The sequence below is a fragment of the Perissodus microlepis genome, chromosome 4, assembly GCF_051167445.1.
Source record: "Perissodus microlepis isolate ML-2025 ecotype Zambia chromosome 4, ASM5116744v1, whole genome shotgun sequence".
NCBI classification, from domain to species: Eukaryota; Metazoa; Chordata; class Actinopteri; order Cichliformes; family Cichlidae; genus Perissodus; species Perissodus microlepis.
In genome coordinates, this window is record NC_140464.1 from 19,255,171 (window position 1) to 19,275,952 (window position 20,782).

At 38.5% G+C, this 20,782-nt stretch overlaps 1 pseudogene; it reads right to left on the reverse strand.

Annotated features, from left to right (window-relative positions):
- Positions 1 to 853: 853 nt before the first annotated feature.
- Positions 854 to 1,309, reverse strand: LOC146388793 (Ig heavy chain V region 3 pseudogene; annotated as a pseudogene).
- Between the last annotated feature and the right edge of the window lie 19,473 nt (positions 1,310 to 20,782).

Sequence of the window (20,782 nt, forward strand, 5' to 3'; positions counted from 1 at the left end):
ACTGTAAGAAGACAGACAGACAGTCTAAACATCATCATGAAAGTGAAGGTGTGAATGAAGTGCTTGAAATGAAGCAGACGGCTCCTAAGAGCAGAGAAGTCTGCCACCGTGATTTTACTAGGGAGGGACTGACATATTTTGCTTAAATATTATTCAAATGTATCTAAAAAGAAAATTTTGCAGTGAATAGATATGTTTTTTCAGTATTACTTTTAGTTATAAATCTACTGTGTGTCTGCTTGCTGCAGCAAATTTGGTTTTGTACATTTAAATTTTCAAACATTTTAATATCCATTTTCAAATAATTGCATATAGATATTAGAGGTAGTATTCCCTTCATTAGATATGCTGGGGCAAAGTTTGATGAACATGGATGCAAAAACTGATACAGTGATCAGAGAAGCTGGCAGCAATGTGGATCAATCTGAGGGTCCAACTCAGCACACAGACAAACACACATTTATGACAACGTATAACAGTGAGTTCAGCCTCATATCATCTTCTGCTGACTTAGACAAAAGAATATCTGCAACACAGAAGTTCATTTTTATAATGTGATTAACGATACAAGGTTGAAAAACAGAAAAGAACATTTTCTTTTGCCTCTTTGTTTAATGTTTTGTACTTGCATTCATTGTTTTAACTGCTTTTCTAACTTGGAGTTATTTTTTTCATTGTTACCATAACATGTTTTTAGATTCTCTGCATTTCACTAATATGTATTCACAGATGGTACAATCACAGGTGTTATTGTGACAGTGAGTTGAACATCATATGCTTGATCATCTACTGCCCCCTGTAGGTTCCTGTGAAACAGTATATCTAAAGGTTTTTGTAAAGCCTCTCTCATTATTTAAACCACTGTGCGTTTGGCACTGTAATACACAGCAGAGTCCTCTTCCTTTAGGTTGGAAAGGCTCAGATGCACCATGCTGTTGCTGTCATCTCTACTGATTTGTATTCGTCCACTCAGACTGCTCACATATCTGTTGCTGCTGGAATCTGAGTAGCCAATTCCTATCCATTCCAGTGTTTCTCCTGGTTTTTGTCTTATCCAGTGCATAGTACAGCAGCTAAAGGTGAAACCAGATCCTCTGCAGGAAAGACTGAGAGTCTCCCCAGGCCTTTTCACTACAGGACTGGAAGGAATGGACTCCATACTCTGACCTGTAACACCTGAGGAGTTAAAAAGGAACCAGTTAGACAGACATCTGCAAAATGTTATATTATAAATATTAAACAATAAGAAGCAGAAGAACTCACAGTGTAGCAAAGAAGCAACCAGCAGCAGAGTGAGTGTCTGTGTCATTGTGAGTCTAGAGATTGTTCACTGCTGCTCCAACAATCAACACTCAGCACAAGACAAGTGAGCAGCACAGAAGTACACTGCACACAGTGAAGATTTGCATCAGGATATTATGTAGAGGGAGTGGCTCTTGTGCTGGCATCTCTTATGATTAATAAGTCATATTTTCATTGTAGCATTTATTATTTGAAACAGCTTCTTCATCATGAAGTATAATAATCAAAATTAATTAAATAATTGCTGAATATGCCATTCATCCGAAGTCTTAAGGATAAACACTATAAGCACTATATAACTATTACGTAAATGTTTAAAAACATATGAATCTGAATGATTTCATTTGTTCTTCATTCTTTATTTTGATGAAGTCAGTTCTTAATTCATTTAAATTACACAATCAGCTGTGCTTCCTTAATTAGATGAAGTCTGACATGCTCAGTAGTTTTTCCCCAATCCTTACTGTTGGTATAAATCCAACAGTGTTTTAGTAATTATGGATTGTCTCTGGGGTTTAATATATGTTTAAAAAAGCACAGAGGCTGAATGTGTTCTGTGAGGAAAATGCTGAATTTTAACCTGTGCAACATCTAAAATCAGAAGCACAGAAAATTAAAATATCAGTGTGGTGGTTTGTGTTATTGTGACTCTGTGGCACAAGTATATCCAACACATTAGATACAAATCCACCCCAGTCCTTTTTCCTGCTGGCTGGCTGACTGAAGCTGTGAGGCTCACAGGATTCAGTATCCAACAGCTGCAGAGCTGTAGAGAAAATAAAAGTGACCTGATGGGAGCTTCACTTTTAATGCTGAAACTGACATTGTGATGGACTGAGTTGAAAAACAGGAGGAGTCCCAGGAATTATTAGAAAAATATAGTTTTCATTTATTTAACCCCCAGAAATTATATTTACAAGAGTAATAAATGCTGAGCTCATAAAAGAGGTCAAAGAAACAAAACTGAACTGAACTCAGGCAAAGACTGCAACCTTAACAAACCAAATGACTGCCCAAACATACATAATTGACCTAAACATGAAATGACATACAAGGGTATATATAATGGCTGATCAGACCATTGTGACACATGAGGGGTAACAAACAAAACACAATCATAAATCACAAATGATGCAGTACAATCTGGTTTGTTAATAAACTAAACACTAAAGAAGAAAATCAAAACCCATTAAACCCTAAACTCAAATATTTAATTAAATACAAATACTTTGTTTTTAAATTAAAGAAAACATACATTCTCCCCTTCAGCAGGAAGTGGTGGTGTGGTCCAATTATCTCCCTTTGCATTCAATGGTTTCAAGATGGCTACCATCTTTTGTCCAGCAACTCCCAGAGATGATGGCAGGTAAGAAATAAAAAGACAAAGGTTAGTCAAAAATCAAAGAAATGAAGTGGTATGAATACATAAGTAAACTAAATGTGCACGTTTACAAATAGAACAAATGTATCCAAACCAATCAATAAAGTTATTGGTAACTAAAATTATTACTATGTTCAAATGAAGAATGACAATACAAAAGTTACCGACTTTAGAGTGTGGCCACGGGTTTGGCCATCACACACACCCCCACTTCTGGATCTTCCATCAGACAGCGAGAGAGGTAATCAGCAGTGGTGTTGTCTTTACCAGGGATATAGTGAACCTTAAACCGGTATGGCTGCATAGCCAGATACCACCTGGTGATTCTCCCATTAGTGTCTTTCATTCTTTCCAGCCACTACAGGGCTTTGTGGTCAGTTTGAAGGATGAATTCTCTTCCCAGCAAATAATACTTGAAAGAGTCAAGTGCCCATTTAATGGCCAAGGCTTCCTTCTCAACCGTTGCGTAGCGGCTCTCCCTTGGTAGCAGCTTACGGCTGATGTAGGCGACAGGATGTCGATCCTCTGGTGGTCCCTGCAGAAGCACTGCTCCCAGACCCCTTTCAGAAGCATCAGTCTGCAATGTAAAGTCTTTTGTGAAATCTGGTGAGTGCAGAACGGGGTCCTTACTCAGGGACTGGCAAATGTCTTTGAAAGCTGCAACGGCTTCAGCTGTCCACCGAATCTTATTGGGACATCTTGAGCCAATCCTGTCCACAAAGGTAGCACACTGGTGGCCTTTTACCTAGCTTCGAGGTATTCAGAGGCTGGTTTTCCCTTGTAAAGGGCTTACCCACACCCGTCGCTGACCTCTGAGGATGCTGAGGGGGTTGCGACCGACGTGAGTCTCTGGCAGCCTTCCATGCACTGTTGCACCATGGCTGACTCTTACTTCAGGCAGCTACAAACACATCAGCCAGGGTGGCGGCCTCTGCAGCAGACTTTGGATTATGCTCCTTAATCCAGACCTGAAGCTCAGGACACAGCATTCTTAAAAACTGCTCCAAGATAATAATTTCACCAACTTCTTTTATAGTTCTGTTTTTAGGCTGAATCCATTTCTCATAAAGTTCTCTTAGTCTTGCATACAGTTCCTTGGGACTCTCATCAAAAACTTCAAGACAGCGAAATCTTTGCCTGTATGTTTCTGGGTTTATATCATATTTTTGCAAAATGGCAGCTTTTACCTTCTCATATTGCAGTGAATCGTCCACATCCATATTAACATAGGCACTTCGAGCCTTACCAGTCAGAAGAGGAATGAGGTGGAAAATCCAGTCTGACTCTGGCCAGCGACAAGCAGCTGCAATTCTCTCAAAGGTAGTCAGAAAATGTTCAACATCATCTTCAACAGCTAATTTCTCCAGTTTAGGATGATGAATATGCACAGACTGACCTGTTAATATTGAGGCTGAGCCAGAACTCTCAGGCTGAGATGTTGCTTGAGTCTGATAATCAGTTGGAGTTTCAACAGGCTCTCGATCAGTTGATGTGGGCTCTGGAAGTGGGGTGGTTCTGGCCTGCACTTCCATTTGTAAAAGCCGAAACTGGTGTTGCAAACTCTTAAAACGCTGTTCTTGCAGTATAGCATCCTCTCTCTGCTTTTTATCTCGAACTTCCTGTTGTCCCATGAAAGCCTGAAGAATCCCAGCAATATCAAGCAGAGTTGGCTCCCTGGCAATGTTCCCGCTAATTGTTCACGTGTCTGAGCGAACACACAAACTCCCTGAGCGATCCCTTGGACCACTGTGAGCGACATCAGACGTGTGCACTGTGGTCACGCCGGCATCGAATCCATCCAAGTTACATGGTTTATTAAAATAATCAAATTACAGCATTTACATTTATGTTAGACTACTTTTAATTAACTGCTTTAGCCCACTTACAATGAAAATTTAAAATAAAATCTAGTCATTGACCTGTGTAGTATGTTAACACTATTGGAAGTAAAAATAACTTGAACTCCAATTTTGAAAACACAACTTACTTTTTTCTTTTTTCTTTTATAAAGCTCTGGCTTGTATTATGAGTATGAGTGTGTGGTCTGGGAGAGAGTCCTGTCTGCAAAATATAGTATATAATGACCAATGCTGGGCAATTAATTATATAGTTACTTCTTCAAAAAAGTAACTCAGTTTGGCAAACAACAAAGTTTTTTGCAGCTATTTTTTTTTTTTTAAATGCAGCCAAGGCATTTTTTAAATAAACATTTCAAACTATTTACAGAACAATCAGCTGTTCTGCGTCAAATTTGATGCCACACAAATTATTTGTGCCACTCCAAAAAATAATTTCTGTCCACTATGAGTTAAAGCTGAGCAACAGCCTGATACCTGCAGGCCTGACAACAGGAGATAAATCACTCCTGTAACACCTGTAACATTCAGCAGTCGCCTCATTGTTCTGACACACACAACAAAACTATTGACTACACTACACACTAACTACACAAGATTTGCGCTAAACGTCTCAAATCTCTCACATCTCAAAACACCGCCATCACTCCTAAAAACTTCCCCCCGTGTCTTAACAACTAGATGCCACGTTGCCATATCATTTTTTGATTGGCCGACATGGTACTTTTTTGGACGAATAGGAAAGGGACAGGGGGGTGGAGTTTGTTTTTGCTCACAGGCGGAGAGTGCTTTCAAGCCTTTTTTCTTATAAAACGCCTTTTTACCGTTTCTTCCCGCAGTAAATATAAACAACGATAGTATTCAGCAAGGGAACCAAACATTGCAGATATTTTTATCGTAACTCTGGTTTTACGTGGCCTATCAACACAATTTAAAAACTGGTATAAAGTCCACACTTATTGTTCCGTCTGTCCTGCTCACATCTCCAATCGTTGTCCACGTTGTCATTAACTTTGCTTCACTCCACATCAGCCACGCCGCTTTGCTGGCTAAAACACCGGTGTCGGCACATAAGGACGCTGTCATAGCCTGTCAACGACGTTGATTAGCTGCGTATATACGAATGTAAATCGCATTATTGGCTGGACTATGGGATAAGGTGGCATCGTTCTAATCCCATACGGGAGCAGCCAGTCACTCACTGACTAACACTGAAAAACAGAATTGTTAAAGTATTGATTTTAATTTCAATTCAGGTTAGATTTTTTTTGTGCGCAACGCAGATTTTCTGTGCGCAGAGACCGTGCCAGCAGTGCGCAATTGCGCACGTGCGCAGCTTAGAGGGAACATTGGTGGTCTTACTGCCTGCCTTAACAAGCTGCTTAGTAGATGTTAAACATCTCTTTTTACCACGACTGGTTTGACTTGAAATATCCTGGAAATGATCTGTGGGACGAAAATGCATGAGTTTAAAAAAATGCAGTGTTGCATAACATAAGAGTTATTGTTTATAAAGTTATTAAAGATGTCATCTCTCCTGAATAGCATATTTTAATTTAAACATCTATGTTGTTAAATGGAAAAACCCAATAACTTGACAGAAAAAAGTGCAAGTAAAATTGCAAATAATTTAAAAAAAGCACAAACCGTGTCATCTCTTGCTGGATAGTCAGATTTGTAGGCTCCGGCTGCCCACTCTCTGTTGGCCTCCCTGAAGGATTTGTGGCCAACAAAGATACCAGATTTCTGACTGCTGACTCAGCTGCACCATTACCCTAACCTCTGAGTTATTCTAGTGCTTCACATTGTTTTATATCATTCTTGTTCCTAGAATACCATTTTTACCTCACAGATCACGTTATCTTATAGTTCATAGCTCACAGTCAAGTCATCTTTATTGTTGCTCTGTTTTGTAAATATCTTGTGAATTTATGTTCACTTGTGCCTCTGTGTGTGATCTGCCATGCTTGGTTCAATCCTTGACCGTAACATTTTGTCTGATCCAAAATGTTATATTTTAGAATAGGACACCTGACAGGTGATGGTCAGACAATCCCCTGGCTGCAGAGTCACAGAGGCTGGCTAGGTGACACGTCACACTGCAGGAGGAAAACAACAGGAAAGAATTGAGTGTAACAGTTATTATGTTTTTCTCATACTGTCAGTTTCTCTGCCTCAGCGGGACTCACAGGATCCAGCAACACCAGGCGAGCTACAGAGAACATGTTGGTACTGAAGGTGATATGATGAGGACGTCTCTTCGTCAGGTTTTTACAGCAGACTGTCAGGAAGGTCACTTTGCATATAGAGAACGACTCTGAGAGTCACAAGTAGCTACTGCATAAAAATTGGGCTCTATTTTATTTAACCCAGATAGAAGCTCTGATTCAGAGTATACACATACTAGCATATTTTGTGAATGCATGATTTTGAAAAATTGACCCATAACTTTAGATTCACAGCTCTTTAAATGCCATCATTTTGTCTTAAAGTGTCTCTGATTCAGTGACCTTTAAGACATCTTTTCAAGTATTTTTTTTTAAACGTTTCAACTCAGAATAAAAAAAAATGGTAATATATTATAATATTATAAACATATTATTCAAATGATAAATGCGGATGTACTCACTTGAAAAGTACTGAAAATGTTTATTTTTCTGTGTAAATTTTACTTACATTTCTTTTTGTTTTCTTTTTGACATGGTCCTTAAATATTTATGAATATTATTTTTCACATTTTTTAAGGTCATCAAATCATTTTTAGATACAGTACATTTTATAAATATGCTTTCACGGATAGTACAATCATAGATGTTATTGTGACATTGAGTTATTGATTCTGCTTCAGTGACCTTTCTGACACGTCTTTTTTTTAACGTTTTATCTTTCAAAAATGGTTTCACCAATTTAAACAGAATGAGTTTAAAGGCATTAACTCAGAATTTAAAGGGAAATAAAACATTATGATATGTTCATGTGAAAAGTGAAAATATTAATTTTTCTACATATCCTATATTTTGATTACTATTTTTGTTTTCTTCTTTAAATTGTGGTTAAATGTTTATGAATTTTATTTTTCACATTTTTTTCATTGTTACCATAACATGTTTTTAGATTCTGTGCATTTTGCTAATATTTATTCACAGATGGTGCAAACACAGGTGTTATTGTGTCAGTGAGTTGAACATCATATTCTTGATCATCTACTGCCCCCTGTAGGTTCCTGTGAAACTGTATGTCTAAAGGTTTTTGTAAAGCCTCTCTCATTACTTAAACCACTGTGTGTCTTTGGCACAGTAATACACAGCAGAGTCCTCAGGCTTCAGGTTGGAAAGTCTCAGATATGTCAGACTGTTGCTGTCATCTCTACTGACTTCTATGCTTCCTCTCAAACTGCTTGCATAACTGTTGCTGCTGGAATCTGACCAGCCTTCTCCGATCCATTCCAGTGCTTTTCCTGGTTGTTGTCTAACCCAGTTCATAGTACAACAGGTAAATGTGAAACCAGATCCTCTGCAGGAAAGACTGAGAGTCTCCCCAGGCTTTTTCACTACAGGACTGGAAGGAATGGACTCCATACTCTGACCTGTAACACCCGATGAAATGAAAAGACAGAAGACCAACACATTAGTTATCACTGACTGACCATCAATCAGAGTGTCCTGGAAAATGCTGAAACAGTAGGAAGCAAAAGAACTCACAAGGAAATAAAAATGCAACCAGCAGCAAAGTGAGTGTCTGTGTCATTGTGACTGTAGAGATTCTTCACTGCTGCTCTGATGATCAACACAAAGTTTAAGGCAAGTCAGCAGCACAGAAGTACACTCCACACAGTGAAGATTTGCATCAGGATATTATAGAGAGGGAGTGGCTCTTGTGCTGGCATCTCTTATGATTTAATCAAAAATTTTCATTTATTTTGTAATGTAGCAGATTTTCCTTGTTCCTAAGTAAGATGTCCAAAATTCCTAACATTGTGGAAAAGGATCTTGTGTCCTTTCTTGTATCTATTTGAACTTTTACATATTTTAAGCATAAATGTGATATATATGTGTGCATTTATCCCTACTAGATGCAGCTATGCCCTTTTTATTGCTTTGTCAGAAAACACATGATATGGCTTTCATGTGGACAATAGCAGATTCACACACACACACACACAAATACCTGTTTTTTCTCCTCTATGTATATTTGCCTAAGGATCTCCACTTTTACCTTCTTTCATTAGTCCCACTTCTCTCTCTCTAACTTTTAGTCTATTTTAGTGTTTCCAGCCACACTATAGCAGGTATCTCTGGATCATGGGCAGACGGTTCATCAGGTTTTTCCTCATTGCTTTGGGAAACCTGGATTTTTCTCTTTTTTTCCTTTTTGCCTTACAAAATGATTCACACTGAGATGACTTTTGTTACATTAAAATTAATAGAAAATTTATAGAAATGAGATCATGATTTTGTTTTTGTAATGTAATGCTAACGGCAGCTAAGTATGACTCATTTAACTATACTTTGCTCGTTATTCAAGTGCCATCCTGCTCTGATCTGTTATTATTTTGGTCTGACAGCTGCCCTGATAACTTCATGCTATAACTGATCAGCCACTGAGGGGTTGTTGTTCAGGTTGCCTAATGGCTTGTGTGACTCTATTTGGCACAATAATACACAGCAGAGTCCTCTGGCTTTAGGTTGGACAGTCTCAGATACACCATCCTATTGCTGTTATTTCTGGTGATTTCTATAGATCCTTACATGCTGCTGGCATAAGCAATCCTACTTGCATCATACCAGATAGCTCCCATCCATTCTAGTGTTTTTCCTGCTGGTTGTCTGATCCAGTTTATTCCACACTAGCCAAAATCAAAACCAGATCCTCTGCAGAAACGCCTGAGGGCTTCCTGAGGGTTTTTCAATTCAATTCAATTCAATTTTATTTATATAGCACCAAATCACAACAAAAGTCGCCTCAAGGCGCTTTATATTGTACAGTAGATACAGAGAAAAACCCAACAATCATATGACCCCCTATGAGCAAGCACTTTGGCGACAGTGGGAAGAAAAAACTCCCTTTTAACAGGAAGAAACCTCCGGCAGAACCAGGCTCAGGGAGGGGCGGGGCCATTTGTTGTGACCAGTTGGGGTGAGAGAAGGAAAACAGGATAAAGACATGCTGTGGAAGAGAGACAGAGATTAATAACAGATATGATTCAATGCAGAGAGGTCTATTAACACATAGTGAGTGAGAAAGGTGACTGGAAAGGAAAAACTCAATACATCATGGGAATCCCCCGGCAGCCAACGTCTATTGCAGCATAACTAAGGGAGGATTCAGGGTCACCTGGTCCAGCCCTAACTATATGCTTTAGCAAAAAGGAAAGTTTTAAGCCTAATCTTAAAAGTAGAGATAGTGTCTGACTCCCAAATCCAAACTGGAAGCTGGTTCCACAGAAGAGGGGCCTGAAAACTGAAGGCTCTCCCTCCCATTCCACTTTTAAGTACTCTAGGAACAACAAGTAGGCCTGCAGAGCGAGAGCGAAGTGCTCTAATAGGGTGATATGGTACTACAAGGTCATTAAGATAAGATGGGGCCTGATTATTTAAGACCTTGTATGTGAGGAGCAGGATTTTGAATTCAATTCTGGATTTAACAGGAAGCCAATGAAGGGAAGCCAAAACAGGAGAAATATGCTCTCTCTTTCTAGTCCCTGTCAGTACTCTTGCTGCAGCATTTTGGATTAGCTGAAGGCTTTTCAGCAAGTTTTTTGGACATCCTGATAATAATGAATTACAGTAGTCCAGCCTGGAAGTAATAAATGCATGAACTAGTTTTTCAGAGTCACTCTGAGACAGGATATTTCTAACTTTAGAGATGTTGCGCAAAAGTAAGAAAGCAGTCTTACATATTTGTTTAATATGTGCATTGAAGGACATATCCTGGTCAAAAATGACTCCAAGGTTCCTCACAGTATTACTGGAGGCCAAGGTAACGCCATCCAGAGTAAGAATCTGGTTAGATACCATATTTCTAAGATTTTCAGGGCCGAGTACAATAACCTCAGTTTTATCTGAATTAAGAAGCAGAAAGTTAGCAGCCATCCAGGTCTTTATGTCTTTAAGACATTCCTGCAGTTTAACTAATTGGTGTGTGTTATCTGGCTTCATAGATAGATAGAGCTGGGTGTCATCTGCATAGCAGTGAAAAATTATGCTATGTCTTCTAATGATACTGCCTAAGGGAAGCATGTATAATGTAAACAGAATTCGTCCTAGCACTGAACCCTGTGGAACTCCATAATTGACCTTAGTGTGTGAAGAGGACTCTCCATTTACATGTACAAATTGGAGTCTATTAGATAGATATGATACAAACCACTGCAGTGCAGTACCTGTAATACCTACAGCAGGTTCTAATCACTCTAATAGGATATTATGGTCGACAGTATCAAATGCTGCACTAAGGTCTAGCAGAACAAGCACAGAGATGAGTCCACTGTCAGAGGCCATAAGAAGATCATTTGTAACCTTCACTAAAGCTGTTTCTGTGCTGTGATGAGCTCTGAAACCTGACTGAAACTCTTCAAATAAGCCATTCCTCTGCAGATGAGCATTTAGCTGTTTGACAACTACTCTTTCAAGGATTTTTGATGTGAAAGGAAGGTTGGAGATTGGCCTATAATTAGCTAAGACTGCTGGGTCTAGAGATGGCTTTTTGAGTAAAGGTTTAACTACAGCCACCATGAAGGCCTGTGGTACATAGCCGATTATTAGAGATAGGTTGATCATATTTAAGATTGAAGAATTAATTAATGGCAGGACTTCTTTGAGCAGTTTTGTAGGAATGGGATCTAAAAGACATGTTGATGGTTTGGAGGAAGTAATTATTGAAGTTATTGAAGATAAAAAGTCTGAGAAATCAGAGAGAAACTCTGTGTAAGGCCCAGGTGGATGATATATGATAACAAGTAAGACTGGTTTCTGAGTTTTACAGGTGGGGTGGACAAGGCTAAGCATCAGGCTTTCAAATGAATTAAAAGTCTGTCTTGGTCTTTCATTAATTAATAGGCTGGTGTGAAAAATTGCTGCCACACCGCCCCCTCGGCCTGTGCTTCGAGGTTTCTGGTAGTTAGAATGACTCGGGATGTTGATTCATTTAAACTAACATAATCACCCGGCTGCAACCAGGTTTCTGTAAGGCAGAGTAAATCGATTTGTTGATCAATTATTAAGTCATGTACTAACAGAGACTTGGAGGAGAGAGACCTAATATTTAATAATCCACATTTCACTGTTTTACTCTTTGGTTCAGATGTGGATACTGTATTGTTCTTTCTTTGTGATTTTTTATGTTTAAGTAGTTTATTGCTGTTTTTTAGGGGGGGGTTGTCTTTTTGGGAGCTGACACAGTCTCAATGGAGATGGGTTTTGGGGGGTGGGGGGGGCAGCAGGAGGAGAGAAGCTGCAGAGAGGCGTGTAAGACTGCGACTCTGCTTCCTGGTCCCATCTCTGGATAGTCATATTTTGGGGGGCAGTAGCGGTTTTAGATACGAGCGACACGGGCGGTTGCCCGGGGCGGCATCACGGGCATTGTCAAAAAATGAATAAATAAATAAAAATTGCTCGTACTCATGCTGCCCCGACGTCAGCCAGCGCATATTTGGAATGGCACAGGCACCGATCGGTTTTCTATCGCCCATTTGCTGGGAGTAAGGGCGCCCTTCGTTTGCGAGGTGCGCCTGCTTGCTGCTGAAGTCAAAGTAAACTTTATTGTCATCTCCGCTACATACAGTCCAGTATATAGAGAGACGAGACGACGAGCCTCCAGTTACAGCAGTGCAAGTAAACAAACAATATATATAAGAAGAGTAAGAAAATACATATACACTTTAGGACTAGGGATAAAGGGATCAATAACAATTTAAAATTTACGGTTTGATGATTTAAAGTCTCACACACAACCCGTCGAAAGGGGAGGGGGGCCCTGCTGCTTCCAAATAGAGCACATTTCATTTATAGTGTTGTAAATCCAAGTCCATTATGTATTCATGATTTGAATCCTGGGTTGTGTGAAATCTCAGAAATGCACCCTAGACAAAGTGAATCTGTGAACTAAGGTGTAGGTGTGTTAGATCATGTTGTGGTGATCCTCGGGTTGAGGGATGGGTGTTCATACTGGAGTTCAAATTTAAAACCAATGGAAGATGGACAAGAAAAGTTCAAAGCCATCAGGTCCTCAGTTTAGAAAAAAGAGAAAAGAAGAGGAAGAGAAACGAGCAAAAGATACAGGTAAGCAGATGTGTTATTGGATAATGGTTTCATCCTGAAACAATCAGAATCAGAATGCTTTATTAATCCCTAAGGAAATTATGTGCGTTACAGTTGCTCCAAGAAGAAATGGTAAAAATAGCAACAGTAACGGACTAAACGCCAAACAATACATTATGTTACAGGTTTTAATATGAATTAGTCATTGTCAATTGTTGATTTGTCCTGTTCTCATTGTATGACGAATTATGATGGCTTTTGGTAGCCGTTTGCATACTATGCATACTCTCTCTCTTCATATGTGTGTGTGTACAACAGCTTTATGTTAATGTACAATCCTTAATATGTTTTGTCTGTGTGTGTGTGTGTGGGGGGGGGGGCGCGCCAGAGGGAGTGTTTGCCCAGGGCGCCAAACAGGCTAGGACCGCCACTGCTGTCCATGTCTCTTTTTCAGTGAGGCTCACAGCAAAAGACCAACAGAGAACATGCAGGTAACATGCTGTATGAAATCAAACACCTGTCCATGCCATCTTTACAAACACTCGTGAAAAAATGAGTTGTTCTATATAGCTCAATTAATGTGAGCATGGTGATACATCATGATGTGATCGCTGCAGTTTGCAAAATTTCTTCCCTCCTAGATATTCCACAATAGACTGTAACTGGTGTTGCATGGAAGTGGAACCATTCAAGGACCACAGCAACTAAGCCATGAAGTCTCAGACCACATAAAGTTAGAGTTAGGTCAAATGCTGAGGTGCATTGTGCATAAAAGTACTGATGACTCAGTAACTCCAAAGCTCCAAACCTACCTGGTATTAACATCAGCACAAAAACTGTATGCCAGGAGCTTTATCACATGACTTTCAATTGTCAACCAACTCCCATAGGTGTGCTGGGTAGGTGGTCTAGTAGTTTTATCAATGTACTGTAGTATAAGTGCAGTCAGATTATCTAAGCAACACATTTGTTGTTTCTACATCAGATTTTTACTTGAACTCGTGGCATTTTCAAGAAAAATGTTTAGGAAAAGTCTAAATGTTATTTTTCTGACTATTCGACCACCACCTTGCTGTTGTCTCTGGAGCAGGTAATCCAGTCTTTGGATGACAGACCAAAACACATTGTGAATACTGCATCTGATACCGTAATGTCTTTGCTGTTGTTGTGTTTGCCAGACAATACTTTAAAAAAGAACAAGAAAAAAGAAAGAAAGAAAGAAAAGTTGCTCTAATTAAAAAAAAAAAAACATAGAGGCAATAAATCCCATAGTTTAAATATAAAATTAATTTAAAATTAAAAATGAAATATGACTATATTAAATGTTTAAATGCTTAAATTAAACGTTTTTATCAATATTTATCATGTTCATTTACATAGAAATATTCTAGCTTCTAAAAACATGTATTTACAGATGGTAGAATCACAGGTGTTATTGTGACAATGAGTTGAACATCAGATTTTTGGTCATATACTGCCCCCTGTAGGTCCCTGTGAAACTGTATGTCTGACGGTTTTTGTAAAGCCTCTCTCATTACTTAAACCACTGTGGCTCTCTGGCACAGTAATACACAGCAGAGTCCTCTGGTTTTAGGTTGGAAAGTCTCAGATACACTATGTAGTTGCTGTCATCTCTGCTGACTTCTATACGTCCACTCAAACTATTCGCATATATGTTGTTGCTGGAAGGTCTGTGGCCAACTCCGATCCATTCCAGTGTTTTTCCTGGTTGTTGTCTTATCCAGCTCATACCACAGCAGGTAAATTCAGAACCAGATCCCTTGCAGGAGAGACTGAGAGTCTCCCCGGGCCTTTTCATTACAGGAGTGGAAGGAATGGACTCCAAACTCTGACCTGTAACACCTGGGGAGATGAAAACAGAAAGGATGTTCTTCAATGACTGTCTGACACAGTGTTTCTTCATAGTGAAGAAGCAGAAGCACTTACATGGCAGAAAGAAAGCAACCAGCAGCACAGTGAGTGTGTTTGTCATCCTGAGCCTGAAGAGTCTCCACAAATTACAAGATGGGTCAGCAGGACAGAAGTACACTGCACACAGTTGCATTTGCATCAGAATTTAATGAAGGAGGTGTGGCTCTGGTGCTGTTATTCCTTATCACTGAATCTAATGTTGCCTTCATTTAGGACATTTTAAACACAGATATCCAATTTTCTTTTTTAATTATTATATTTTTCTAACTATAATATATATCAGAAGAAATAATACGACTCCCTCACAGTCAGTAGTTATATTTTATAAGATTTACTCGACCATAAAAAGATAAACACATAGTAATTATCACACTCTCTTTCACGTTCTACTTGTAAAAGAAAAGTATAAGTAAACATCTATTCAGACAGGCAGCACTGAATTAGGACATGATACAGTACTGGCCAAGTGTTTGAATTGAATTGAATTGAATTGAATTGAATTGAATTGAATTGAATTGAATTGAATTGAACTGAACTGGAAACTACTGCAGAGTTCAGGAACTCTGACTAAAGAAAATAAGAACATAGTATCCAGGAGAGCCGCAGGTATCTCTCAGCACAAGCTTTTATATAGCAACATTTGTCTCCATTTTATATAGCAGCATTCTCCCTTTGGGATAGAGTCAGTTTAATTGCCTGACTCTTAAATTTTATAAAACTTGAACTATACAGTAGTAAGGATGTTTTTACTAAAAAATAGAATGGAGTTTAAATGATTTGAAAAAAAATGTTGTTCTATTTATACAGTGTTTCAATTCTTTTGAAACAAAGGTCTATTTGTGGTTCTAATCCTGACAGAACACTGCATTTGTTCTGCTTCATATTGTTTCATCATTTACCAGGACACGTTTACTGTTGGGCAGTCACTGATGCCAGAACATTTTGATTTTGATCTCTCTTTCTGGTGGCTCATCTGTTTTCATGTTACATGTCAGACTATGGCCTCTATTCCTTCTAGTCCTGTAGTGAAAAGGCCTGGTCAGACTCTTACTCTGTCCTCATTGTTCCTCATCTACCTGCTGTACAATGCACTGGATAAGAAAAAAACCAGGAAAAGGACTGGAATGGACAGGAGTTGGCCACAGACCTTCCAATGATAACAGATATGTGAGCAGTTTGGGAGGACATATAGAAGTCAGTCAGGATGACATCAACAGTATGACATATCTGATGTTTTCCAACTTAGAGTCAGAAAACTGTGTTCATCAGATGTCACAGGTCAGAGTAAAGAGTCTATTCCTGACAGTCCTGTGGTGGCTCTCAGTCTCCCTACAAGGTTTTTGGTTTCACTGTGAAAGAATCACCAGTCAACCTAACCCCACTAACTGCACATCTTTGTCCTGTGGGAGTACGTGGCAAGAACCCACACAGACATGGGGAGAGCATACAAACTCCACACAGAAAGGCCTGTGTTAGCAGTTAGCACTTTTGCTTCAAAGCAAGAAGGTTCTGGGTTTGAATCCACTATCTGGTTCTGGATTTTCTGTGTGGAGTTTGATATTTACGTATAATATTCATGTATTTTCAACATTATCTAAAGTACATATAAGATGTTTCTTATGATACTTATCTGAAATCATTAGTGTTCTGTGGGTTCCTCTTCTGGTGGTTTCACATTAAGAGTGTTCAGGTTCATGTTTATATCTCCTGATGATTTGTGTTACTGTGGTTGGTTTTGCTTTACACTGGATAGTCTCAGATACACCATGCTGCTTCTGTTGTGTCTGGTGATTTTGCTTTTTACTCACGCCACTTAGTCAGAACAGAGAGCTGCCGTCTCTGATTTTGGTTCTGCTGGAGGTTTCATCCTGTCAAAGGGAAGGAAAAAGGTGACCATCAAATCAAGTTAGAAGAAATCTATGTGAAACACCGTTGTTGTATGCTACATTTCAAAACTTGTATATTCACCACAGCAGATCCACATCAACAGTGTTCATTAATACGAAAGTAAAGTAGCCTAGTGTATGTGGAGCGCAATTTGGTGTTTTTCCTCTTTCTCATCGTTGGTCCTCCTCATGAAAGCTTCAAGGAAAATGTTTAGGAAAAAGGGAAATGACTGTTTGACCCTGCTGTTGTCTCTTGCACTGGTAAACTCTCTGACTAAAGCATGTTTTAAATACTTCCAGATGTGTTTGCTTTTATTCACTGTTTGATGGTCAACATCCTTTTCTCTGGAACACCTAGGAAAGAGACAAGTAAAATACTCGAACTAAGTTCTCTATCTCAAAATAAAAAACAAACAAAAATGTTCTTGAAACATACAGACTCAAGGTAGACTCAAAATATTGATGGTTGATTGCTAGTGTTTAAATGTATTTATACATTTATTCTCTGATATGTTTGTTAGAGGTTATTGCATTTTTTAAATTTGTATTCACACATGGAAGAATCACAAGCATTATCATGTCAGTGAGATGAATATTATATTCTTGATCATCTACTGCCCACTGTAGATCCCTGTAAAACTGTATGGCTGAAGGTTTTATATAGCCTCTCATTACTTAAACCACTGTGTGTCTGGCACAGTAATACACAGCAGAGTCCTCTGGCTTTAAGTTGGAAAGCCTCAGATACACTATGTAGTTGCTGTCATCTCTACTGACTTCTATACGTCCACTCAAACTACTCGCATATTTGTTGCTGCTGGAAGGTTTCCTATCCATTCCAGTCCTTTTCCTGGTTGTTGTCTTATCCAGCTCATAGCACAGCAGGTAAATTCAGAACCAGATCCCCTGCAGGAGAGACTGAGAGTCTCCCCGGGCCTTTTCATTACAGGACTGGAAGGAATGGACTCCAAATTCTGACCTGTAACACCTGACTGACACAGTTTTCCTGGTTAATGATGAAACAGTAAGAAGCAGAAGCACTCACATGGCGGAAAGAAAGCAAACAGCAGCAGAATGAGTGTGTTTGTCATCCTGAGCCTGAAGATTCTCCACTGCTGCTCTGATGAGCAACACAAAGTATAAGATGGGTCAACAGGACAGAAGTACACTTCACACATTTGCATTTGCATCAGGATTTGATTAATTTAATGTGTCTCTGGAACAGTAATACACAGCAGAGACAGTGTTTCTTCATAGTGAAGAAGCAGAAGCACTCACATGGCAGAAAGAAAACAACCAGCAGCAGAGTCAGCGTGTTTGTCATCCTGAGGATTTAGAATCATCAGTTTACATGAAAAGCATCTCTTTGGACTGTGAGAGGAAGTAGAAGTCCAGGGTGAGAACCCACAGGCACAGGGAGAACATGCAAGTTCCAGATAGAAAAGGCCCAACGTGGATACAAACCCAGGACCTTCTTGCAGTAAGGTGACAGTACAAACCACCTTCTTATGCACCTTATTTGACTTTTTTTTTTTTTTTAAAGATAAGAATTCCATTGCTGGATCATTCATGTAGTCATGGTCAAAGATTATTTCATTTTTAAAAAGTTGAGACAGGGGCAGCTAATCAATTGAGAAGGTGTGTAATGCTAATAAAAAATCATCTACTGGGACATTTAACTAATGAAGTTCATCAGTAACAATTGCTTAGTATAAAAGAACATCCCTGAGAGGCTAAGACAGAAGTAAAGATGTGGAGGGTCTCACTAATCTGTGAATTTGGCAAATTCAATTCACATTAAGCATTTTCCTTTATCTGTAATATACGATCAATAAACACTTCAGAGAAATTGAAGACATTTTTGTACAAAAGGGACAAAAACAGTTAGCAGGTTGCACTGAACGAGGACATGATTCTGTACTGAAAAGCACAGAAATTCATGGACATCACATGTACCAGCATTGTCTCCACGTAATAGAGCAGCATTGTTTCTTTGTAATTAGTTCTGCGTTATTGTCTGTTTTTTATATTCTGAGAAATTTGAAGCATACACTCAAAGGAGGACTTAAATTATCTGAAAATTGGTATATTATTTATAGCACCCCAATGCAGACTTTCTTTATGAACAATTGAGAATGATTTACATCTTCTACAGTGACTCAGCTTCTTTGGAAACAGTCATATTATTTGTGATTCAAATCCTGACAGACTACTGCAGGTGTTTAATTCTGTTTCAGTTCTGACCTCTGTGAACCAGATTTAAACTGCTTCTTATTACTCCTTCCTAATCTGCACAGGAAGATGTGAGTTTGCATAGTGGAAAAAAAACGTTTCAAACTAAAAAAAAATCACATTTGCACATGTTTTTGGTTGTGCTTGTTAAATTTCAGTTTCATGCCTTGCTGATATTTTAACTATGATATGCAAAACATTTCTGTCTTTCATCATTAGTCAAGCGTCTTTAATCATCAAAATGAGCCATAAGATTAAAAAATAAAATAAAAAATACATTTAAATGCCACATTTCTAGAAATTGTCTCCTACAGAAAGAAAAAAGCATTAATACTTCTTAATAGGTTCATTTAAGCCTCAGTGTTTGTTTGTTCTTATGATTATGTTTGCATACAGTGTATTCACCATTTCAGGCCTGGACACCTGCTGACATTCAAATGTGTGCAGTGAAACGTGTGCTTTCTGTTTTAAGAACTTGTATTTGTAGTGCTGATCGTTTTTTAAAGCAGTTTCACATCTACAGCTGTGGTCCCAGAGGTATGTAGAGACGGGACACTAAGTCTCTAAAGATGATACTACATGTTTCAAAAAACAAGAAAACAGGAAACCTTCAAGACTCACTGGCCATTGTGACAATACTACAGTAACATTTATCTCAAAGTGCTTTACAGTACAAGCCATATTCACTCATTTCCACACACACACATATACGCAGGCTTTTGATCGAGACACAGCATTTGCTCTGTCACACATACACTCTTTCAGAGAGCGCAGTTGCTTTAATGAAGGAAAACATCCAGTCAACAGCAGGGCAGAAATATCCAGTTTACCATCTGGATATCTGCTCTCAGATCTTAAGTGGGAGGGGCAGATTTGTCTGGGTCATATAAATAAAAATGCAGCTAAATGTTGCATGGAATTTATTCCTGTCTTTCTGCTTTCACTAACAAACATGTTCAGTTTGCTACCACACTTCCCACAAGCCTAATATTTATTTTTGTTCCATCAAAAATAAACAATTTAATGAACAGCTGAATGTTGACCAGTTTCTCCTAATCCCTAGCCTGTCCTTATGATGAATAAGGAGAAAAGAACAAATCCAATGACACAAACTACCACTTAAGGTACTTTGATTACGTCAGGAGAAACTCAAGAAAAAAGTCTTTATTAACAAAGTGATGGTTATTAGGTACCCAACTTACTGGCAGTCCTTCTTGTCTGGCGTCATTATGGGCAAAACCTATTTACTGCTTAACAATTTGGAAAATGTTACAAGCATGAGGATGATGTAACCCTGATTAATATTCATTTCATTAATAGTTTTTACAAAAGACATCAGGACATGACATAACTACACAAAGACAATTTTATGTGGTGAATACAGTTAATCTGTTATATAAACACGTATAATTTTAAATACATATCTGATGCCTGAGCTAACTGCCACAGTCTCATTTTCCTGTATTTATTTTGAGGCGTCACATTGGTCACATGCTTATTTATTTAAAATTATGTGATGCAGCAAATAATGTGTATTTATGAGTTAAGACTTAAGAATATGATGCAGATTGACGACATTACACACATCATAAAATTTTGACAAAGCATTGGTTTATATGGTCATATAACAGGACACTGCTGTATTCTCATATAAAGCATGTAAGAGTCACAGCGATTCTTTGTTTTCGCTGATTGTTTGCATGTAGAGACTATGACTAATCCTAAGCATTAACTGAGGGGTCATATAAGAAACCATTTTTTTCTATTTTCAAATATGTAATGAAAGCAGATTGTAGATAGTAAAACTGATGTAACAAATTAAAAAGCTTATTTTTTTATGTACAGGGTAACATTTGAACACATATGTGAAATTGTCTATATGCACAGCATTTAAGCCTATCTTTCTTTTCCAGACCAAAGCGGCAGAGATAATCC